Source organism: Cervus canadensis, chromosome 9 (genome assembly GCF_019320065.1).
Source record: "Cervus canadensis isolate Bull #8, Minnesota chromosome 9, ASM1932006v1, whole genome shotgun sequence".
Taxonomy (NCBI): Eukaryota; Metazoa; Chordata; class Mammalia; order Artiodactyla; family Cervidae; genus Cervus; species Cervus canadensis.
Genome location: NC_057394.1, coordinates 7,024,582 through 7,051,017, shown reverse-complemented (window position 1 = coordinate 7,051,017; position 26,436 = coordinate 7,024,582).

The following is a 26,436-nucleotide window of genomic DNA, read 5'->3' as shown; positions in this document are numbered from 1 at the left end:
AGGGACAAAGGAAATGCTTTCCCTCAGCTCTCAGAAAGTTCTGGTGCTTAGAAAGGACCTCGTCACTGTTTAGCATTTATGTTGGTTAGAAAACAAAACAAAGTCAGAATAAAAGAGGCTCTAACGAGGATTAATGCTACTGCTGATGGCTCAGATGGTACAGAATTTGTCTGCAATGCGGGAGACCCTGGTTCAATCCCCTGAAGGTCAGGAAGATCCCCTGAGAAGGGCATGACAGCCCACTGCAGTGTTCTTGCCTGGAAAATTCCATGGACGGAGGCGCCTGGTGGGCTACAGTCTGTGGGGTCGCGGACAGTCAGACACGACCGAGCAAACAACACGTTCATGTTCACTGTAGGATTAACAATGACACGAAAATGGGAATAATGAAATTAAGGAAGAATTTCAAGGCAAATGGTTTTACATCAAGGTAGGTAAAGTGTAGTGTGGTTTAGAAAAGCTCCCTCCAGTCAGAACACTTAATTTCAATGATGTATTTCATCTTTTGTTTACTTTGTTTATAGGCTTAGCAATTTTTAAACTAATAACGTAATGCCCTATTATTGTAAATTAAGTATGAATACAATAGGAGAAACCACAGAGTAATGAAAGTGTTCTCTTTCCATATACCTATGATATGTATTCATATTCTGTTAGCCATTTAAATTAGATGACCACTGTGCTAGAGAGAAAATGAAAATACATTGAAAAAGATCCATATCTATATCTGTATAAATATAGATGAAATGGCTAAAAGGCAATTCCAATGAAATGTATCAAGCAGCTGTGTAATGGAATGTAGAATGGCATGAACTGACTATATATCTGTTAAACCTCCGATTTGAAGCATGTCCCGTCATTGTCCTTGTCCAGAAGGACTCTCTCATCCATTTCCAAGTTGGGGACCACACCACATTCCTGTGTCCTTGTTCTTCTATTCTATCAGTATCACTTACCTCATCCCATGCCTCTGGATTCCCAATGAAACTCCAAATTTGTTTTTATTTTATTCCTCCTGACAAATTAAGTCTGTCACATAGCCCTTCAATTAAAGCCAAGCAAAACGACTGATCAAGATATTTAGCTTAATAGAAGACAGTCTTCTTACTAAGAAAATTTATATGTGTTTTTTGTGGCTCAAATGGTAAAGAATCTGCCTGAAATTCCGGAGACCTGGGTTCTATTCCCTACATCAGAACATTCCCTTGGAGAAGGAAATGGCAAACCATTCCAGTATCCTTGCCCTAGAATTCCCATGGATGGAAGACCCTGGTGGGCTACAATCCATGGGGTGGCAAAGAGTTGGACATGACTGAGCAACTGACGCTTAAATATATGCATTATTACCATTGTTACTTGCCTTTCTTCCCCTCTGGGTTGTGAGCTACTCGAGGGTAGAAGCTGCTTTTTTCATTTTTTAAAAATATTGATATCTCACAATGCTTGCCATAGAGTTGATCTCAAGTGGCCTCAGACTGCAATGGCTGGGAGCTGGGCTTGGATTTCCAACCAGAGATCAGGCTGGGTCACTGCAGTGAAAACACCAGATCCTAGGAACTAGTCCAGTGGTCAGTGGCAAGGGCCCTGGCCTTTGGCTTTGCAGAAAAGAATTTCTACAAAGACAGAAAGTAGTGAAGCAAGTATTTATTGAGGAAAAAGAGTATAATATGTGTGGAGAGACACCTGGGCAGACTCGGAGGGAGATTCTCTGAGTTGCCCCTGCGTGGCAGTTTAAATCACTTACATGGGGCATTTCTTCTGGTTTTCATTTGGCCAGTCATTTTGATTTGCTTGGCTTACAATCCATGTTTGGTGTATCTCAAGATCCTCTCCTGTGTGTGCTCATGTCTGTTGGCCAAGATAGATTTTATTGCAAAGTCTTCTGGGTAGAGTATCCCTTGACATTGCTCTGCATTTAGCCTCCAAAGAGCCTTTTCTGTGCACGTGTGGTCAGGGAGGCCCCCTGACTTCGAGAATGAGAAATATGTGGTCTGAACAGGGCCCAGCCTCCTCTCTTTATTGCCCTGATCTTCTTGTCTTGGAATTTTGGTCAATAGAGAATGAATCTCTGATTCCTTTACCCTGGCAGGGTTGAGGGGGCTATCTGCCTCCTGCCTCAGAGTTTGTAGGCAGCATTTGTGGTTGAGATGACAAATTAATTATTCAAGGATAAGGGTCTGAAACAGGAATTTGTTGTTTTTCACGTTTCTGATGACAATTATTCATATATACATGTATGTGTGTGTATATATATATGTATATATATACATATGTACATATATACATATATGACAGACACACAGAGAGAAATATACACACACACAATGGAAATTATGTATATACAACATTATATGTTTTTCTGTATCTATAAAATATGCCATCTAATTTAGATAAACCTATTCTAACAAATTCAGTTGGTCAAAAAGTCTATTTGGGTTTTTCCATCACATCTTGCAGAGAAACTCAAATGAAACTTTTGGCCAACCAATATCTGCTTTAAAAAGTCACCTCCTTAGAGAAAGATTTCCTGATCGATCGATCTAAGCGAGCCTATCCCAGTCACCACAGCATTTGTTTTCATTTATTTTTGTTGTAATACATGTTCAATGAAGACATGAATATTGCTTATATGGTTTCCTTTCATGTCTGTAGGGCCTAGAACAGTCCATGACAGATAATAAATGTTCAGTATTTGTGAATGGAAGCTTGATGAAGTGAATAAATTTATTCTAAATAAATAAGCTTTAAATATAGCTGGCCCTATGCTTGCTATTAATACACACATGGCCATTGTACTATATGACTTGAAAACTAAAAAAATACAATAGAACTATCTTATATGAGTATGTTCATGTGTTCTTTTTTTTTTCTCATAGCTTTTCACTTCCTTTTTCTTGTCTTAACTTTTTTCCATCCCTTGGGTTTGTCATGATTTTTAGTATATTCTCCAATAATCTTCACACTTTGAACACTTCTAGGCAGTAACTTTAAATTTCTCCATATTTCATATACATCTCCAAGTCAAATTTTATTATTTCTGAAGCAGTAGTATTATTTTACAGCACTTCTTCTCAATTCTTTCCTGAGAATTCTCACCACCTGAAACACATTATTCTTCCCAAGGCTCAAATTATCCAAGTACTGTATTCGTATCAAAAGAAAAATTATTAAAAGAGCCTAATTATTGTTGTTCAGAAAATCTAAAATCTTCAGGGATCGTGGCTTAGTGAGACAGTGGTTTTCGCTGCCTCACTGGGTACCAAGACGTACCAGGAACATTCACACGGAGGTGACTGGGGGCTGAGTGGTCTTCTCATTTCCACCTCTGGCATCTCCTCTATGGATATTTATGGCTATTTTGTCTTCATCTTTGACACATGGCCATCTCATCTCCAGTTTTCTGTTGGCATTACAGGTAGGGGCAAAAAAAAAAAAAAGGAAAAGGACAAAAAGCTAAAGGCATATATCCACTGAATTAGTTTTACTCAACAAGCATTATGTTACAGTAACCCCACTTTGGTTAAGTTGCACTTAAGTCCTTCTGGTCCAAACTGGGTCACGTAATTATCCTTAGCCTTAAGCAAGTCTGGGAGGAGATGTGTCATGTTGACCAGACACATTGTCATTTAGAACAAAAATAGGGTTCATTTAGAAAGGAAAAAGGTAGGTAATTATTACCTATGGATGACAGCCACAAAGAGACCACTTTAATATAAAGAATAGCACAAGTGATTAAACTTTTTTTCTAAAATCATTGTGTAAATATATGCTTCTCTCCTTCTGAAAAATCCTCCACCTAGACCACATAGCCACAATTTTCCTTTCCTGATATTAATGGACTTTGCAGTACATAGACTTTAGATGTTAATTTCATGAATAGAATGATGAAATCTACCAAAATATGATTAAAAATGAGGGGAACATGAAATCTCAAGGTCAATCAAAATTCCTTTATCAGTCGTTCATTGTAGCAATGGTGAATTCATGTGCCGTTACGAAATCCTGTTTTTTACAGAGCCTTGTTTTAATTGGTTTTGTTTTGTTTTTTGTCTGTTGTTTGTTTCCTCTCCTTTACAGATTTTTCAGATGATCTTAGACTCTCCAAACAGAGGTTCTAGAGACCAACATGTGAATGAGTTGGACTATTAATGCTGCTTTTCTGTACTTTAAAAAGCACCTGCTGATGTCAGCCTACAGAAGCATATAACATGATAACTACTTCATATTTTCCATGAGTTTTCTTTTTGACATTCAGGAGAGTCCAACAAAATATTTGTATAAGTACTGTCTCAGGAAAAAGCTGGGAAGAGAATAAAAAGTGATTCTATGCTCTCCCCCAATTGGAATTAGGTTTCATTTCGTACTGAATTTTCCCCAAAGCAAAAAATTTTAGTGTTAATTTTATGTCTATTTCTGACTGTAAATATATTGTCTCTTTTGTGTTATTTCTTATTTTTACATAGGAAAACACTGATCAGATTAAAATAACCATTACGCTTATAATTAATTTTATTTTAGAAAAGGCATCAATATATTTTAATCACTTATCCAAAATGTTTGTTTTCATAATACAAAAAGTGAAGCAAAATTATTTCAACATGAAATTTAGCATATTCTGATTTTTTCATTTTACTTCCTTTATTTCGTGATTTTTATTTACTTTAAAATATTTCATGCAGGATGGCAAACCGTGCACCTAGAGAGAAAAAGTTGATGAATTTAAATGAGGTGCACTTGATATGGTAACACCCAAATAGCCTGGAGGCCAGATACGTTTATCTGGATAATATGATAATCAATTCATAAATTATGTATACCTGAGCCCTTTTCACCTTGGGCAATTTCAAGAAGTCCAAAAAAAAAAAAAAAAAAATCAAACTTAGCACAAACTGAAATCAACGGTCTAAGCCATTTTAACAGCCAATTAGGACCATGGCAGAGATAGTCTAATCCATTATGCATAGTTGACTGTTAGTGAAAAAATGTAAAGAATTTTACCCCAGATTTATACACATATTCTTTGTCTTTCTAAATTTAACCTCTTGTTCACTTGCTGATATCTGTGTGTATTTTTAAGCAAAGGTGGAGAGAATTAATCCCTCAATGAAGAGAGAAGGGGACATTTGGCCTCATAACTTCTGTATTACAAGAACACTGCATACGCGGTCTCTTCCATCTTGTTCGACCCTCTGTGACCCCACAGACTGCAGCCCACCAGGCTCCTCTGTCCATAGGATTCTCAAGGCAAGAATACTGGAGGGCATTACCATTCCCTTCTCTAGGGGATCTTCCTGACCCAGGGATGGAACCCGGGTCTCCTGTGTTGCAGGTGGATTCTTAAATCATTTGAGCTACCAGGCAAGTCCAAGAACATTAGACCAGGAAAAGAGAAGTCAAATTTTTAAGATATGCAACAAGTGAGACTTTGGTGAACTGTACTGATGAGCTGGAAGTAACACTGGTCAAACATTTTAATGATGTCTCCCTTACAGACAGTCATACACACAGAATCAGGAGCCTTCCACATGAAATATATTCTCCCATTGCAGAGGCATAAATGTGCTGGGGCACATCTTGTTCTCTTGTATGTGAATATAAGATGACTAGATTTCCAATTAGTCATTCATGGCTATTGTAAAATTATTGTCACCAAGAGACTTTTATTGGAGAATTACTTATTTTCACCATTTTAAGCATGACTCCTAAAATTCTTCAAGAAATGGAAACCAACATGGATTTATATAGTTATTTTATCATGAAAAATGAAATAATTGTAGAAATGAATAGAATTAGAGGATGGAAAGGCATGGCAATAACTCATTGACCAAATCGACAAAATTTGAAACATTAATCATCTTATACTTGAAGGCCCTCTTTGAATGAAAACTATCTTATTAGGTGGCCTGTTTCATTGTTTCATAAACAAAAGTAGGATAAAATTCTTTGGTCATTAAGTCATTCAACATTTCAATTGTGCATTTACTATGTAATAAGCACTGAAATGGGGCTTCCCTGGCGGCTCAGTGGTAAGGAATCCACCTGCCAATGTGGAAGACACAGATTGGATCCCTGGGTCGGGAAGATCTCCTGGAGAAGGAAATGGCAACCCACTCCAGTAAGTCTTCTTGCCTGGGAAACCCCATGGTCAGAGGAGCCGGCGGGCTACTGTCAGTCCACTGGGTCACAGAAGAGTCCGACACGACTCAGTGACTGAACAGCAACGACAACAAAGTACTGAAATGTATTCTCTAATTTGGTTATTGATTTTTAGTCCCGTTCTATGAAGTATCAGAACAAAGGTAGCTCTTTACGCTTCTGCAGAGAAGCCATTAACCACTTGAAATTAGTCATCGTGCTTTTTGTCTTCAAAAATAGTCTTTTTTTTCCAAGTTAACAATCTAATGCTTTCAGTTGTTTTACCATAAAAATTCTATTTTTACTCATCAATTTCCTTTTCACATATCAAGCCTAGTATTTCAGATATGTATATGCAACATTCCAAAGTGAAGTCAATGCTACCCACAGTTCTGTACGCTCAGCTTCTTCTAATGCAGCATATGCTTTTGTTTTCAGTGGCCTCTTGGCTCTGCTGGTGATGACTGAGTCATGGCCAAGTCAGATCTGATAACCATGAACTACTGTCTGCACTCTCCACTACTTTGCATTTATTTTTCTCTTATTTTAAACCCAAGGCATGGCTTGAGATTCATCTGACCAGATTTCATATTCTTGGTGTTCATCCAGCATTCCAGTCTTTTGAGACAACCTGAATCTCAATCTTGTCATCAACTGTTATATTGCTTATTCCTCCTGGTTTTGTATCATTTCAAATTTGGAAAGTGACACGTTTAGCCTTGCTCATGATTCACACCCTGTCTTTTCCTTACAGCTGCAGCTAATTGATCCATGTCAGTAAGCATAGACTATTGTCTAATTTCAAGAGCTCTCTTTCCTAAACAGGAAATATTTAAACAGTTTCAACCTCACTCTTGACAAAAGTCTTTCATGGTATCATGTGAATGTGAAATGAAAATGCAGACAGAATTTTGATGTTACTATGCAGATTTTAATGTTATTTAATATCTACAGCTAAATTGTAATGCATTTGAAATATTAGATTGAAAAAAGGAAACCAAACAATGTTTTCATATGGGATTCTAGGTACTTTATGCAAATGAAAATAATAGTTTCATTACATTTCTTGGGAAAATATTAACCTAAATATAAAATACTGCATATTTTTAAAAATAGAGTTGAAAAGCAAAAAAGAAAAACAAAAGAAAAAAATTGTTTGACTTTCACAATATGCCATTTGAATTTTCTTGGGATTTAGTGAAATTATCTGATCCAATGGGACTTCCCTGATTGCTCAGATAGTAAAGAGTCTGCCTGCAATATAGGAGAACCTGGTTCAATCTCTGGGTCGGGAAGATTCCCTGTAGGAGGAAATGGCAACCCACTCCAGTATTCTTGCCTAGAGATTTCCTTGGACAGAAGAGCCTGGCGGGCTACAGTCCATAGGGTCCCAAAGAGTTGGATACAACTGCGTGACTAACACACATCGATCCAAAAAACCTCTGATATTCAAGTGATTAATTTGCCTCAGAACAGTATGTTTGGCAAGTATAAGTTATCTCTGGATTTGTTTGTTATGGATTTGAAATAATTTCCAAGAATATTCATGGAATTTTTTTTACACACAAAAAAGTTTGTGGCCAGCTTTAAAAGACTCAGGGGGTTCAAGAAATCCAAGTTATTTCAGATTTCAGCTTGGGAATGTAAGTTCTTATTTTTCAGGATGGAGAGAAGCCAGGCTTCTTTCCTGTAATGAGGAGGGAGATTTTATAATAGCAATAGTATCTCTGGCTTCCTTCTGCTGCTTCTCATTTTGCTTCTTGTCTTGGGAGAGATGTGACATATCTCATTGATGAGTTAGAGGCAAGGCTTGGCTCCTTTGTTGAGCAGCTCCTGTCTTCATCGCTTTGATATGGTCATTCATTCAGAGGGCACTCATTCGCTGCTTTTCTACCATTCAGAGTGGAGGAGAGCACCCAGTGTTTGACTGAGCATTAGAAAATTCACCTTCTCCAGTACAGATGTTTTCAGGTAACGAAGGGAATATTTAATCTCCATCCATCTAACTCCTGGTATTATCTCTAATTGAGAAACAAGGTTGTCATGTATTTATCCCTTCAAGCCCCCCAACCTACCACATTTTATTGACATTTTTTCTTTTTTGGTTTTATTGAATTCTTTATCTATGTCCATACTCATTGAAGTACAGTTGATGCACAATATTTTATGTTACAGGTGTACAATATAATGATTCACAGTATTTAAAAGTTATGTACTCTATTTATAGTTATTATAAAATATTGACTATCTCTCTCATGTTATACAATATATCCCCATAGATTATTTTATAACTAATCATTTACACCTCTTTGTTCCCTGGCTCTACCTAGCCCCTCCGTCTTCCCTCTCCCTGAAAAAGATAACAAAAAACTCAAGGTAGGTACGTATGATTATAAAAGAAGTACATATTTAGGAAAAAAGGATTACTTCTATAAAACAATTTTTAACTATTCTCACAATCCATTGTGAACTCACTAATGCAACTTTGTGGAGGATGGGGAGAGGCAGGGGCCAGACATTGGATGCAAATAATATATTTGACTTCATTTTGAAATGGTCAAACATTGTATTCACTAAAGTATTTTTTTATAAGTTTCTCTTATTTTAAGTTTTAACTCACATATGACAGATCCGTAGAACTGAGAACTATAGCTGAAAGTAAGCTTAAATCAGTAACTTGTACACAGATAAACATCTAACAAAAGTTCTACATGCAAAAATTGCTTTATTTTGATAGATTCTAAAGCATCATGATAATTTTATTGATCTTAAAACAATATTATTTTATCTAATACATACTCACACTGTTGTATTGTGATAAACACAGTTTTGTGTACAGGTTGTATAACACAATATCATGTACAGGTTGTTTAACACGGATGCAGAGGGTATTACAAACTCTGAAGACTGGAGAACCTATATAAATAAAGACATAAATCGCTCTAAAAGCTAAAGATAGAAATTGTAGGCATTCCTGTCATAGCCTGTTGTAATATTTAACAAGTAAATACTAGTAGTTTTTGAAGTCTTAAATGTAGGAAATTCCATATATATTTATTTGACCATGTCTTTTTTCCAGGGTCCTTGAATTAGTAGAATTAGTCACAGGGAGCCAGTGGAATTTATTGTTTCAATGTTGTCCCTATTTCTATAATTTTTAGCACATGATTCTATAAAATATTAGGCTATTCTTGATATTTAATATTTTTAGTTTGGGGGGAGGTTAGTAGGAATTATTATATCAGATGCCTAGGAAGCCTTTATGTAACCTGGCACAGACTATCTTTGTCTTCATTTTATAACAGTGAAGATGTTTCTAACTTTCATATATCAGTTTTTGTCATCACAACTTCTTTTATGAATCCAAAATGAAGTTATAATGCATGTCCTGGGAGAAACATATTTGCTAAAGAACCCCAACTTTTAAAAAGATGACTATCAAATTATTAAAATACATTACAATCTAGTGTCTATAACTTAAAAAAAAATCCTTAGCCTATTTATTAAGGTTGTTTTAAGTTTTATTTTTGTTTTGGCTTTATTTTTTAAAAACCTAATTTAAGTTAGATTTCTCAAATACCTAATTTGTGTTTTTCACAACATAAGGTTGGAGTGTAGAAGTAAATTTTGAGGTGTTAAGCGGGATCTACATCATCAAGCAACCCCCTAAGCATAATGCATATATACAGGTGGATGGAAAAATAAATAACTCCAGCATCTTTGTTAAAAACAACATTGAATACAATTCAAAACTTTAAGGTAGATTTTTTTCACTAAAGAAAAATAAAATAAAACTTTATTTCTAGGAGCTATAATCTGCAATTTTTCCAGGAAAATAAATCTTTTGATGAAAATGCTTTAAATTGAATAGCTTTTAATTAGAAAAATACTGAGAAGGATAATTTAATTTGCCTCTTAGTGACTCATTTCTTTGAATCAATTATTGTCCCTTTCATTTTCAGGTAACATAAATTGTTTACCTAAATTTGCAATTCAACAAAAGAGAAATGTTGATTTTATACAAAACTATAAACAGAAAAGACAACTTTTTTTTTTTGTTTGTTTCTTACCTCCACACTGGGATGCAATTTTCAAGCAGGTAAGGAAGGAGGAAAGCAAATTGGAATTTGTATCTGGGGGTCATAAATGTAATAATTCAAAAGTGTCTTCCACAAAGATGTCAACCTGCTTGAAAATCAGCAGAACGTCTAGCGTTCAGATGATATCTGGCAGGTATATACAGACCCTGCTCGTGTCTTTGGCTGCAGCAGAATGTCACATCTGGAGCAGGACTGGTTAGAAGGACAGCCTGACAGCCACACAGGTGTACCTGGAGAGGGCTGGGGAAGGACGCCCACCTCCGTTCCGTGTGGTCAGCTGGACCCTCCCGCCATTAAGCCTCTGCTAACACTAGGGAGCACCCTTTCCCCAGGAATTACCCCGGGAAGTGAGACGAGAGGCTTCCCGTCTGCAGATCGGCGTCGGGCAGGATGCCAGCCCATGCCCGGCTGTATGGAACGACAAGGCACACAGCTATGAAGGACTCGTGGTAAACAATGACAGCTCAGTCAGGAATCCGAGCGGCTTTGCGTACTTCTGCATGTGCCGCAAAAGAAGCAAGAGTTATTTTATTTGTGGCGTATAAAAATGATGGCTTGAACTCTTCACCCCTTTCTTCCTTTAAACAAATCAAAATTAGAGGAGTGTTAGCAGCTTTATGACGGTGGGAATTGGGAGGCTGTAGAGATTTGCAAATTAGAAAAAAAAATTGTTTTTTGGTACAAATACGAACACATTGGTTAATTTTTTTAATCAAAATGACCTCAGATGTGAAATGACCTTAGACTTGCAATGATCTTATAGTAAAGCTCTTTCTCACTCTGCATGCGTGCATGCTAAGTCACTTCAGTCGTGCCTGACTCTTTGAGGCCCTATAGACTGTAGATCGCCAGGTTCCTCTGTCTTTGGGATTCTCCAGGCAAGAATACCAGAGTGAGTGGCCGTGCCCCACTCTAGGGCATCTTCCCAACCCAGGGATCAAACCTGTGTCTCCTAGGTCTCCTTCATTGGCAGGTGGGTTCTTTACCACAAGCACCACCTGGGAAACTCTTCTCAGTCTACAGGGCATGTGAATGTCATAGAGTGTACGGAACTCACAGACACCTCAGATAATGTTTAGGGGGTACATCTTCTGTAAAGTCAGATGATGCTTATTGTGACCAGGGTTCCGTCAAGGGGAGGAGAGAATGATATTGGATCACCCACAATGTTATGTACATCATGTTTTCATCTGAGTTTACTCACATGCTTATTGCATATGCAAAGTATGTAACATGTTGCCTGCACATTGAAAACAGAAAGGAGATCTACCCTAGGAAACAGTTTGATGGTAAAGGGGACGTAGAGTGCAGAAGACCAGCCTCAGAAAGTAGACAGGGAGAGGTAAGACTTTGTGGAATGGATGGCTCAGGATGGTCTAAGCCGTGCTGCAGTATTAATTTAATCAACACACCACAGAAGTATAATATAATTATTCCTGGTTCATGCAAACTCTGGAGGAAGTTGGGTGTGACTCCCTAGGGCAGCTCTCTTCTAAACTTTTTATTTTGTATTGCAGTATGGTGGTTTAGTTGCTAAGTCATGTCCAACTCCTGTGACCCCATGGACTGTAGACTGCCAGGCTCCTCTGTCCGTGGGATTTCCCAGGCAAGAGTACTGGAGTAGGTTACCATTTCCTTCTCCAGGGGATCTTCCCGGCCCAGGGATCGAACGCTTGTCTCCTGCATGGCAGGCAGATTCTTCACCGACTGAGCTATATCGCCAATTAAAATTGCTGTGATAGTTTCAGGTGAGCAGTGAAGGGACTCAGCCGTACAGGTACACATATCCATTCTCCCCCGATCTCCTCTCCCATCCAGGCTGCCAGGACACTGAGCAGTGTTTCCTGTGTATACAGGCGATCCTTGCGGGTTATCCATTGTAAATACCTGGTGTACATGTCCATCCCAAACTCTCTAACTATCCCTTCCCTCCATCCTCCCTGCTCAATCCCACTTTCTCATCCATTGGCTAGAATTACAACACAGACCTGCACATCAGCGAAGCTAACTACACAAGCAGGTGGGAAAAGAAAGGCCATGAGGATATTCCACGGGCAACTGTGGCCACATTAGTATTTGAGAGAAAAAAATAACAGAAGGAGAGAGTAACAACAGATGTGAGGAAAAAAATGCAATATGATATAAGTGCTGTTTGATTGAAAAATCGATGTTTTACAGAGAATTCTTGTTCAGTTATGGATTATTTAGATGTCAAGCTCTTTTTGGCCTCAAAGATCAGTCACTTGCTCCCTCTGTACAGTAGATGACTCTTCTGTAACGTCCAACTGTAAAATCCTATAATTCCAAGTCATTCATGGCATGGGAGTGAGATCAAATACTGTCATATCCTTAATAACCATTTAGTATTCAAAGAACTGTTTACCTCTACACTTAATTTGGAACTATTTGAGCTCTGCAGAATATAGAAATTGGAGTACAAAATTAATTATGGAAACATGTAAGGATTCTGTCAGCTTCTTTTTTTTCCTTTTTTCCACTGAATGTGCAGGAATGCCAGTAGAGGCATTTCCATGGCCCTCCATACAACTGTACTGCCACGTAGCTCATTTTGCTATGTCTGCATGTGCTACAGGCGGCAGGGGAGCTTAATAAGGAGCTGGACCCTGCGATGCTCCAGGGCACAAAAGCCTCTCTGTGACCTGTATTTCTTCATTACAGGAAACAGGCTTCCTTCAGCCTTCATGACCTTCCCCGAGTTCCAATGGGCAGGTTCAATTCAGTTCAGTCGCTCAGTCGTGTCCGACTCTTTGCAACCCCATGGGCTGCAGCACACCAGGCTTCCCTGTCCATCACCAACTCCCGGAGCTTGCTCAAACTCATGTCCATCAAGTGGGTGATGCCATCCAACCATCTCATCCTCTGTTGTCCCCTTCTCCTCCCACCTTCAGTCTTTCCCAGCATCAGGGTCTTTGCCAATGAGTCAGTTCTTTGCATCAGGTGGCCAAAGTATTGCAGTTTCAGCTTCAGCATCAGTCCTTCCAATGAATATTCAAGACTGATTTCCTTTAGGGTGGGAAGTTTCAAACAGTTGCTAATTAGGGAAGGGAATGGATGCAGAGACAATGGAGGAGCAGTCTAGAAAAGATAGTACAGCCTTGGGCCAGGGTCCTGTTCCTCCTCAAGGGATGCACATGACAATATCTTTGAACTTCTTGAAGATAGGAAGCCCTCACCAGCTGGGAAGAATTAATGACATGTTGCCGACAAACACTAGACCCCAGACCATTTGGATCTGAAGGTTGTTGATGCTGACTCCCAATTACCTCTCCACCAGCCCATCAGAAGAATGTCCACCAGCTGATCACACCTTCTTTGAACCATTACTATAAAACGCCTCCAGGTCAGTACACAAAATGTTGAGGGCATAAGCCCACAGTGTACCCCTTTGCCTGACCCAGCAATAAACTATTCTTTTTATACTTCATTCAGAACTCTGTCTCTGAGATTTAATTCTGTATTGGTGTGCAGAGGCCAGATTTGGCTTCATGTTTTCTTTTCTTTTCTTTTTTTCTTCTTCCAAAATTACTTATACTTACTTTCTGAAGAAACGGCAGTAAAATAGGCAAAGCAGGAAAGAGCGTCCCTGCTAGTAAAGCATACGGAGAAATGCCCACTTCAGCATTTATTTTTTTATGACCTAGTTAACCTCATTGGTTTTATTTAACTTCCAGAATTTAACCTCTTTTGTTGCTGATACAAGTTGAAATTTGTTCTGTAAGTTACATGATTGATCACTTGAAAACAGAAAGCAAGAAAAAGCAAGATATGATCTGATACCTGTGTGTATGATGGTTATATTAAATCTTGCAAATATCTGAAACAAGTTCAAATAATCCCATTCTTGTAGGAACATGGACTGAGTAAAACCAGGTTACCAAAATTATTCCCTGGAAGAGAAAGATATTTCAATCAGGAAAAAAAAAAACTGTTTAATGTCCTATGTGGGATGAGATTTGTGTCAGGAGAGAAAACCATTTAATCAGTTGGAGGAGTAAAAACTTCAAGTGACTCAAAATGGAAAGTTCTTCCTATTTTCTTATTGAAAGTGAAAGTGAAGTCACTCAGTCGTGTCTGACTCTTTGCGACCCAATGGACTGTACCTGCCAGGCTCCTCCATCCATGGGATTTTCCAGGCAAGATTACTGGAATGGGTTGCCATTTCCTTTTCCAGGGGATCTTGCCAACCCAGGGATTGAACCCAGGTCTCCTGCATTGCAAGCAGACTCCTTACCATCTGAGCCACAAGGGGGCTTCTATTTTCTTATTGGGAAGCCATAAAAACTAGCAGACTTGTGAGTCTATGGGTGAATAATATCCACTTCAAAAGTTAAGATATGAGTCTAGAGTCAGTCATGTTGAATGATATTTTGTTTCTGTGCTTTTAAAATCAGATTTCAAAGCTGTAAAGAAAATAAGTAGCAAAACAGAATTCAAATAGTTTTGATTTATAGAAGAATACTGGCCTCCAGCCACTACTGACTATGTGATTAGAATTTGGTTTATAGACAGATTTCTTTATGATAATGGGTTTAAGGTAGAATAAGAAACTTTTGTACCTTAAGTTCAGTTCTAGATAAATGAAATACGTTGGTCATTGCTATTATCATACTCTTTCATGCAACTGAGTATCAGAACTATGGTCTTCTTATTTTAGTTTTTGAATGCCATTTGCAGGACTGTGGAAACAGATATGAGCATTTTGAAGATTTTTTTTAAAATTTCATGGTAAAAACAGAAGTGAAAATAATCCATCTAGGAAAATAATTATGCACATATTGGTTATCTTTTTGCTTGTTAGTATTTTGTTACTTTGGGAATAATTGACATTAATAGAAAACACGGCCTTAACTAGTTATGAGTTTGTACAAATTTTTTGCTTTTGCCTATGTGCAGCTTTTAATCAGCTAGTTTTTCAACAAAATGTCAATAATATTAAAATATGTTGGAATGTTTTATTGTTTTTTTTTCCTATTTTTGACCTTGCTGACCTGCTTGCAGAATCTTAGTTCCCTGGCCAGGGATTGAACCTGGACTCTGGCAGAGAAAGCTCTGAGTCCTAACCACAGGACTGCCAGGGAATTCCCTATGAGTGATTCTTGATTCCTAATTGGATTTTTAGTAAATGGTAGAACTATTCTTTGTGTGTCTTTGCAAATAACTACTTTCAACTCTTTTTTGGTTTATTCCTTTTTAATTATTACTTGAAACATTTGTATAGACTTTCCCTTCATGAATTCTTTCCCAGAGACAATATAATATTGAGCTCTATTTCCTGCATTGTATACTCTGTACTGCAGTAATTACAAGTTAAGGAATAGCAAACATCTGATGAATTCCTCTATGGCACTGTTTGAATCCCATAATCATATCAATATGGTTCTAATAGCTTGCGGAGACATTTGCACCTCCCCTTCTGTTTTTACAAATCTTAACTCAAACAGTAATCTTAGGTTAAAGTTTATCTCCATCATCTAATGGATGATAAAATATAGGAATGGATTTTATGGCAGATTAGCTCCTTAACTGTCTCAGGAGAGAATCTCGCTGGATGTCACTACACAGCACTTTAGCAGCTGAGTTATAAGTACGTCAGGTGGGTGGCTGTATTCCTAAAGGAGGAAAAATCACTGCAGAGATAAGCTCTTATCTAAATTTTGACCCCCTTTCTACTTACTTCTGAGTTCCTCAAGACCCTTTTCCTAAGAAGTGCAGGGCAGTCATTATTCATAGGCAGGTCACTAATATTTAAGTAGATGATTTTGTCCTGAGAGTTTATTTTGGTTATGTTACTGTAATACATAAGGTAATTTTTGCGTTTACTTGAACTATGCTGGCATTTTTTAATGTAGATTCAGCTTTTGTTTCTAGGATTATTTCCTGCATTACATAGCAGACTCTAAGATTCACTGGTACAATTTTAGTGTTGTCTTTTGTGTGTTTGTAGAAAGACTGGTCTAACATCACTGAGGGAAAAATGATAAACTTTGTGTAGGAGGCTTTTACAATAAAATGAAATAACCATTAGATTTAAGATGAGGTTGGGATGAGTAGGCGATCCTCCTAGGTTTGGTTAGTGATAATCATTTATACTAGTTGCTCATTCGTGTCCAACTCTTTGTGACCCCATGGACTGTAGTTCTCCAGGCTCCTCTGTCCATGAGGTTTTCCAGGTAAGAATACTGGAGTGAGTAGCCATTCCCTTTTCCAGAGGACCTTCCAGACACATGGATTAAACCCTAGCATATTAATATGTTCCACATGAAGGAGATGTAAGAGACCTGGGTTTGATCCCTGGGTCGAGACGATCCCCTGGAGAAGGGCATGGCAACCCACTCCAGTATTCTTGCCTGGAGAATCCCGTGGACAGAGGGGCCTGGTTGGTCACTATTTATGGGGTCACCAAGAGTCGGACACCACTGAAGCAGCTGAGCTGAAGAAGAAGGGCCGATATGCAAACTGAGTTTCTGCCTCTTCAGAGATTCAAGGTGGTGTCCTGGGATAACAGCGAAATTTAGTTTATGTTCCAAATGTCAATTCATCTGCTTTGACCGGTTAAACTTTTGACCACATACAAAGGAATACTTTCTACTTTTTTATGATTATGTCTTAAACTTGAGACATTTCATGGGCTTGACTCATAAACTACAGAGTAATAACAAAAGGGAGAGAAAAGAGAAATTGAGACCTTCCTTTCTTTCTCTTATCCTTGTGATCTTTTAAGTGTTGTAAGCTTAGAGAAAAAGTCCTTTGTTTAAAATCTTTAACTTGAACTTATACAAATCATAATGTAGCCAAGGTCAAAAATTTAATCACGCAAATCTGATATACAAAGTCAATTTATTTATTTTGCTTATTTTCTAGAAGTCATTTAAACTTCCTTATAAGTCCCCAGGCTACTTAATAGAAAATAAATTTAGATGTATTCCTTAATTTTATCTTGATTTTATCTACTTTAAAATGTTTCCTTCAGTGAAATTTCAGTTCACTCTGAGTCCAGCTAAATTTTTATATTTTCTCATAATCAAGGGACAATCTGGTCATCCTTCCTGCTAACAAGGTAAGAGTAGATAGTCCTAGTACTGTCTTTTTGGCTGGTCTTTGCCATTAGATGTTGGCTTGAGTGGTCTCTATGCTGACATCAGCTGAGATGAATGCATTTATTCATCTTTTGAGATGACATGAAAATCACTGCTGCCGACAGCAGACCACGTGCAGACCTACCCCAGGTCTCCATCAGCTAAGTGAGGTTTCCATCAGTCTCCTGTGTCCCTGAGAGGGCACACAGTAGCTTCTTGATATCTTGAATGCCAGGAACAAGTAGCCGTATGATCTCATCACCTATCTAGCAAACTCTCCCTTTCGCTATGTAATTTACATCATGTTGGATATTGTTCCATATGGCACTTCAACTGAAGACTTGGTTTTTAAAAACAGGAAAAGCTTTCTTGGCTATTGCATGTTTATTTGTTTCTATTTCTCTCTATTCTCAACTTGCCCACTGGGATTTCAAATTGGACCCCACAGCTCCAGGAGGGGCAGAATTCATTTTCCTTCTTATCTGAACATAATTTCCTCTCTGTGATACATTAATAATGTCTTGAGTCATCAAAGCATCCAGACTAGATGAATTATATAAGGAAGATCTTTGATAGCCCATGAAAGATCTGTGAGTGAAGTCCAACTTGGATCCACAGATTATCATGAACTAAAAGATCTATCTTTTAAATTCTCCCAACATTAGCTATTTTATAGAAATTGAAGGCAATATTATGACTCTTTATCATTAGAAGACTGGATTTAGATCTGATTAATTCAAGTCATGTAAAAAATTACAAGGTTGAATTATAGGAAATTATTATTTTTGCATGTCAAAAGGAGTGAAATATTGTCAATGCATCTCCAATTAATTTGGGAAATCTCCTACCAAATGCACACATAAGCCCCATTGCCACACCCCACTCACATAAGCCCTCTTTGTTAGTCTGGTCTTAACTGCATAAAAAGGTTGATTTACTACTACATTGTAATTTATGAACTTTTGACTTGATAAATGAGAAATTATATGCTTAAAAAGTTATATTGTCCAGTGTCTAGTCTCCTTTGTAACTAAGGCAATTCAAACACATACATCCACTGTATATATAGAGATAGATAGATAGATAGATACTATATCAATATAGAGATATATACTTATATTTATATAATTCTATGTTAACTATGTTCACCACATTTCTAAGCAGTATGTTATGATTATATCTCATTACTTTCACATTTTGTTTGTCTGAGAGGTTCTATCTGCCATTTGTTTTTCTCTTTTATTTTCACTTATGAACCTTTTTACAAATCATGTCACTAGGAATTTCTTGTTTATCTAAGACTCATTTTTCCCTATTTCAGACTTTCCTTAAAGGTATGACTAGCTATGTTTACCTATCGATATTGTTGACTGAAAAAAATGCACAGTCTAAAAGCTGAGAGTTCTGTTTTATTCGGTGGCCTTGAAACCTGGGAGACAGGACACTCACATTGCTCTGAGGGATCTTTCTGAAGAGGTAAGGAAGGAGCCAGGATATATAAGAGTTCTGTAACAAAAAAACAAGCCATAGTCAGAACATCAAAAGATGACAGTTAATTAAGAACCAGACATCTCAATGTAAAGAAGTTAGCATTTTTCTATGTAGGGAAAGCTACAAAAGTCTGGGCTTACTGATATCATTCCTCTGAAATGCATCTCAGCTGTCCTGGCCAATATCCAGAGCTTTCTCATCCTGAGTCCCCTCAAGGGGCGCCATCTTGGGGGCTATTGTAGTGACTGAGGACTTGATAACTGACATTCTGCTTCCACCCTGAACAGTCTCAGGGCTCACCTTTGGGGGATCTGTAGTGACTGATGGCAGAGACATCCTGCATTTACTGGTATGGCAGGTGGCATTCTTAATGGACAGTATTTTTAAACACAGTCATAAAATATTGTCACTAGGAACTCAGTGAAGGTGAACAAGGTCCATCATTGAAGAGAACTAGGCACTCTGCTAATGATCACTCCTGTGAATCCATTTTTATGGGCTTTGTTTGGGGTATTCAACTAGGTACTGTAATTACCTTGTGACATTTTCTTTCATTTCTTCGGAATGCAAACCTTCCTTTTATTCCTCGGGAGTTATGATCACCTAGGTGTTTTACTTATGCTTAGTAAAATGTGATCTAGTTTGAGATGCTAAATGTTCTCTGCACCATCCTTCATTTGCATCTTGCATATGAAGCCACAACTCACAGAGGTTCTGGCAACTTGCTGAGAGATTTTCACCTTATTAAGGTTAGCTTGGGCTTCACAGGTGGTGCTGGTGGTAAAGAATCCACCTGCCAGTACAGGAGATAGAAAAGATGTAGATTCGATTCCGGGGTTAGGAAGATTCCCTGAAGAAGGACATGGCAACCCAGTCCAGTATTCCTGCCTGGGCAGAAGAGCTTCATGGGCTACAGTCCACAGGGTCGCAAAGAGTCGGATATGACAGAAACGACTTAGCTGACACACACGGGAAATCAGCTTAGTCTCATTAATCGATGAGGCTTTCCTTCTTACTAAAATTTTGAAAATTTCTTTTCTACTAAAATCTGCTCTTTTCTTTTGCTGATATGAGATTATATAATTTTTATTTTATTTTTAAAATTTAACTTGGTTTCAGGAGGGAAAATTATAAATATCTGTGATAAATTTGCCATATGTCTCCTAGGAAGATTTTTTTAAATTTTGACTTGAGTGCCATCATCTCCCTGAAGAATTGTTGTAGGAAATTAGATTCTGGGTGAAAATATTCAAAGAGAGTTACTTGGAAAAACAAAAACTCTATGTTTGTCACCAAGGTAAACAACACTGCCTATGAAACTAAGAAACTATGGCCATTGAACAAACAAAGAATAACAATTTTTCAGAGATGGTATTTGTAGACAACGATTCCAGTGAGCCAAAAATGTAAATATTTTATTCTACTCTGCTTTATTTTTATTTATTCATGTTTCTCCTTTTCTATTTTTTCTCTGTTATATTTTCCCCCAGAAGATCTAGCATCTCACCAACTGTAATCATTTTGTCCTTCATCTTCATTCACCTTCCATAGGGTCAGAGCACAAGTTGCTACTCTCACTGAGATTCAGTGAAAATAGCAGTGTTGTTGGGCCCCTCCAACTGGGCATTCCATAGCTCCGCCTTGTGTTCACTGGGCTAAAAACAAAATCTGCCTAAAATATTGTCATGACACATATTTATAGCACCTAGAAAATGCACATACTTTTAAATGAATATACACCAATTATTTGATTTTTATGGGCATGAAAATTTCTAAAGATTAGAGAGCAGTCTACCTAAAGGAAATGCACATATGCATGGTCTTAGATGGGCTTCCGCTGGTGGCTTAGCTGGTAAAGAATCCACCTGCAATGTGGGAGACCTGGTTTCGATCCCTGGATTGGGAAGATCCCCTGGAGAAGGGCATGGCAACCCACTCCAGTTTTCTTGCCTGGAGAATCCCCAGTGACGGAGGAGCCTAGTGGGCTACAGTCCATGGGGTCACAAGAGTAGGACTGAGTGAATAAGTACATCACAGCACATGGTCTTTGAAATACTATTTGTTCCTTCTGCTTCAGTGTAATCTTAATTTTCACTTTTTAAATTTCCAGTTTTCTTGGACACCATTTAAAAAATTGAATGTTTATGAACTGTGTATTTACAAGTGATATACCTCAAATATTGTTTAGGGATTATATTAGTTGGGTTTTGCCAGATAAACAGAACCAATAGGATATATAGGGGAGATTTATAAGAGAAATTGACTCACATAATTACAGAGGCTTAGAAATTGCACGCTCCACCCTCTGCAAGCTGGAGAACCAGGAAAGCCAGTGTTGTCGTCGGGTCTGAAGTCCTGAGATCTGGAAGTAGGATGATCCCCATCTGAGTCCAGAGGCTCAAGAGCCAAGAACATCAATGCCTGAAGGCAAGAGAAGATGGATGTCCCCTCTCAAGCAGAAAGAGCAAATTTACTTCTCCTTTGCCATTTTATTCTATTCAGGTCCTCAATGGCTGGGTGATGTCAACCCACTAATGAGGTAAACATTTATACTTAGTCTACTGATTCAAATGTTCATCTCTTCCACAAACACCTTAACAAACATGCTGAGAAATAATATTTTATCAGTTATCCGGGCCTTCCTTAGCTCATCAAACTGATGCATAAAATTAACTATCACAGAAGCTCAGACATAAAGTGATAAAAATATATTGAATCTTAAAGAAACATTTATTGTACATTGACTATGAAACACACCCTATTCAAGTATTGAGGATAAATTTGCTATTAAGTGATGTCTCTGCATAAATAAGCAGCTTACGGAGTAAGGAAGATGGAAATAGAGAGTCAACATGAATAGTGTTTGCTAATGCCTACTGAATCTGTGTGTAGAAATTATAAGGTTAAAAGTGCTCTTCTGAAATAGCACATTTGATTTCTTCTGAAATCAAAGGCATACAGAAGTGGAGGTATGGGTGGAGATGGGAGAGAGACCGTATCTCATGATACTCTTTCAAAGAAGAACCTAAACTTGCTATATGTAATTTCTCTGTCTGAACATCCTCCCATCTGTCCAGTCTTTTACAAATTCTATTGAAGCATGATTGTTTTTCAACGTTGTGTTAGTTTCAGGTATATAGCAAAGTGAGTCAGTTATACGTACACATGTAGCCCCTCTCTTTAAGACTCTTTTTCTGTATAGGTCATTACAAGGTATTAAGGGTTCCCCGTGCTATGCAGCAGGCCGACGGCGATTATCTATTTTATATATAGCGGCGTGCATGTCTCAATCCCAGTCTCCCAATCTATCCCGCCCCCTTCACCCCCTGCCTTCCCTGCTGGTAACCATACATTTGTTTTCTACATCTGCGACTCTACTTCTGTTTTGTAGATAAGTTTATTTGTAACGTTTTTAGAGTCCATACATAAATGATATCATATAATATTTGTCTTTGTCTGACTTACCTCACTCAGTATGACAGTCTCTAGGCCCACCCACATTGCTGTAAATGGCATTATTTCATTTATTTTTGGATGAGTCACTGTCCACTGTGTATGTACCACATCCTCTTTATCCATTCCTGTTGATGGACATTTAGGTGGCTTCCACGTTCTCGCTATTGTAAACTGTGCTGCAATCAAAACTAAGATGCGTATCATTTTGATTTACAGTTTTACCTGAATATATGCCCAGGAATGGGATTGCAAGGGTCATATGGCAGCTCTATTTTTAGTTTTTTTAAGGAACTTCCATACTGTTTTCCATAGTGGCTATACTAATTTATGTTCCCACCAGCATTGCAGGAGGGTTCCTTTTTCTCCACACTCTCTCCAGCATTTATTGTTTGACGATTTTTGATGATGGCCATTCTGACCAGTGTGAGGTGTTATCTCTTGGTAGTTCTGATTTGCATTTCTCTTATAACTGGTGATGTTGAGCATCTTTTCATGTGCGTTTTGGCCATCTCTTTGGAGACCCAGCCTAACCCTGCTCCTTATTCATGGTTTGGCTCAATTGCCCTCCTTCCAGGAAACTCCATCACTGTTCCATCACCTTAACTATTAGCAGGGCTTCCCTGGTGGCTCAGTGGAAACTGGCAGTGTGTCCAAGAATCCTGTGTTGAGATTTCATAGGCTTTATTGTTTGGTTCCAATGCTGCTTTTTAATTCAGGTGTTTGTATATCAGGGGCTTTCCTGATGGCTCAGAGAGTAAAGAACCTGCCTGCCAATGCAGAGACATGGATTCAATCCCTGGGCTGGGAAGATCCTCTGAAGAAGGAAATGGCAAACCACTCGGTATTCTTGCCAGGGAAATCCCATGGATAGAGGAGCCTGGTGGGCTACAGTCCATGGGGTGGCAAAGAGTCAGACACAACTGAGCATGCATACCTACCATTACCCACATCATCACAAAATACCTTTGTCAACGCCACCAATGCCGTGCCCTCCACCCTCAAGTTTGGAAAAGTGTGCTTTCTAATCTGTCATAAAAGTGGGCAATTTTCTTCCATGCATAAAGTATATTTTTGTAGTTTTATTTATTTCTTAACACTACATGGAACATTTTGTATCGTATTCCAGGCAAGCCACAACACATGGTGGGCATGCAGAATATGGTTTTCCATAATAGTTTCTTCCTAGTCATAAAAAATAGACCTTCAAAAAGAGATAGAACACTCCTTTGGCAATTAGTATGATGTAGGTTGGAACAAAATGTACACATCTTACTATCCCATGTCTGCCCTGTGTTACAATTTATGCATGGCCTTGGTTTCACAGTAACACTGGAATGCTAACCTCTTAATGTTAGATATTATCTTTTCATACTAATTCATTTTAAGAACAATGAGTTCTTCTTATTAAACGATTAATGGTAGTGAATTAGCACTGGAGAAGTGGGGAGATTTAGAAAATTTTTGATGCACAACTGAGACTTTATTTTATTTTATTGGCATTGAATACACTGAATCAGCAGTCTAAAAAGAGTGCCTCTGAATATAGACCTCCCTTTCTAGGCAATCATTTCTTATTGAAACACGAACATGCAAACATAGTATATAGTCATTTGCTTATAGCAAAATCATTTTCAATTTTCTTCATAAGGCTTATAATTTTCTGGATTTGAGATATTATGAGGAAACTTGGCAATGATCAAATACTGTGAGACTTACTATGCCTTATATATGTTAAACTACATAGTTCCATCTATAAGAGAAGTGCATGATTAAACATCAAAAGGGTGATATAAATGTATGCAATTTAGACAAAGGGCACATCGCTAAAGCAATCTTGCAGATGCAAAGAATTTTTTTTTTTTAGATGCAAAGAATTTAAGTAGGAACTTTGGAGGAAAATTAATAGTTGAGTTTTTTAAATCCTTTTGGAAACATTGGGGGGAAGATATATTGAGACTTTTAGTAAAATTGCATGAGCATACTTGAGAGTTCCAGCAGTCTGAGATGATGGTAGACTATTTCCCCCAGGAAAGGAAAATGTACAAGCAGGCGTTTTCTGTAACCCACCCACTGAGCTGACAGTGCCCAAGATGCCCAATAACCTCTGTTTGACTCGTCACTTGCAAGACAAATTTGCTCATATATCAAAACAGTCAGAATCCCTTTTCAGCAACTGTATCAGTAATTAGCTATGCCTTGTTAGTGCTCAAGGCATGTGTATCTGTCACATAGAAAACAAAAAGTTCTGTTTTTTTTTTCTAATTTCAAATAACATGTTGGCCTCCCAGCATTATAATGCCAACTAAGAGCCACAGTATTGATCAAACCCTCACTGATGACCTTTAAAAATGCTTGCATTATTCAAGAAAATAAGAACCAGTATGCTCTGCCACCCTGAAGACTATCAAAATCTGAAAAGAAAGTAAACTCTGTAGTTAATATTTCAAATCACTGGAGAGCATTTTCTTGAATTCTTTGGCTAACTTTTCTAATAGAATCAAGCCATGTGAACTATTTTCTGTACAATTTTCTTTGGAATTTTAGTTGGTTAAGAGTATCCATATCTTCTTTATCATTGAAAATTAAGAGGTCATTACAAGAGTTTCAGTTCTACTCTGGGATGGGGTGGGGGGATCATTTCAGATGTTTGTATGTAGACCAAATAAAAAGCAGACATAGATTTACATAAATCAGATATTTTCAATTTTAGATCATCAACAAAAAAATGCAGTTTTTTTTAAAGTAAAAATTCTTAGGCCCAAACTTACTGAAACAAAATGTCTTAAGAGAAAATATACCACAAAAATTTTGAAAGGCAAGATATAGTCTTGAATAAGCAATTGGAAAAAAGTATGTAAAGTGATTGTATCATTAACAGTTCAGCAGTATTTAAGTAAAACAGGAAAGCATAATAAAGATGCTGCAAATTAGAAAGGCACTAATATTAAAAATCAACATGCTATATGAATAGGAAATGATCAATAACTACAAATGGCCAATAAATATATAAAACTACATTGAACATCATTTATGAGCAAGATAAATGAAAATAAAATAAAAATCTCATTTCTCCATTGCCCATCAGATTTGGAAAATTAAGTAAAACTGTAAAAGATCGCCAGTAACTCTTCCCATGGTGCAAGTAAATAGCAGAAGTGTCTATTGCTACTTGCCACAATATTGTAAAGTAATTATCCTCCAATTAAAATAAATTAATTAATTAGAAAAAGAAGTGTCTAAAAGAAAGAATAATCTAGACAGATTTTTTTAAGAAAGAGACTATAAATTTAACCCTGTAGCACATCCAAGTTTTCTATTCTTTTCAGTTTAAAAGTATGTAAAATTTGTGTTTCTGTTTTTTTTTTTTTTTTGCTTTGCTTTTTTATGGGGCTAGGGGCTAGACGAAAGATTTTAAATATTTAAAATGCTTCAGCAAAATGACTCAACTACTTGCCCAGCATCCTCATTATTTTTTCTGTGAATTTTGCATATGAAAAGAGGGGTTCATAGCCGTATAAGCACACAGAGAGACAAAAACAGGAAGAGTTTAGAGAAAAGGGGATAATATATACCATGTGGGGTAGGGGGAAAAAACATACGGTGAGTAAGTTGTCTCTTTGAAAGTCAGGAAAAAAAAGAAAAAAAGAAAGTCAGGAAAATATCATTTTTAATGCCCGAGGTGTGTAACATATATTTTTAGATATGATTTGAGAAAATAAACTGTTCATTTTTTTCCCATAAGCTTCATTCTCTTATCATATCGAAATATATGCTAGCAACAGCTTCGGTAATAAGTTCAGTTTCTTATATTATTTGAAAAGAAACAGAAACTATTTCCTTAATTGGAGCAACAATAACAAAGTTTTCTGTGCTAAGATAGCTTTTACTTAAGGTACATTACACTTTTAGACAGAATACTTTAAATACCTATCATCAAGTAATTTTATTTTTAGCATGTATTTGATGAATAATTTCTTATGAGCTGTACAAATTTAGGCAATCTGGTTAATCAATCTGAACCTCAATTAACTGTTGATAAAATTGAAGCTATACAAGAAAACTTTGAATTGACCGTTTGAACTTATTACTTCATCATATAATAGCAAACAACATTATCTAGATACATGAAATAGAATGTCACTGATGTCTTAGAAATA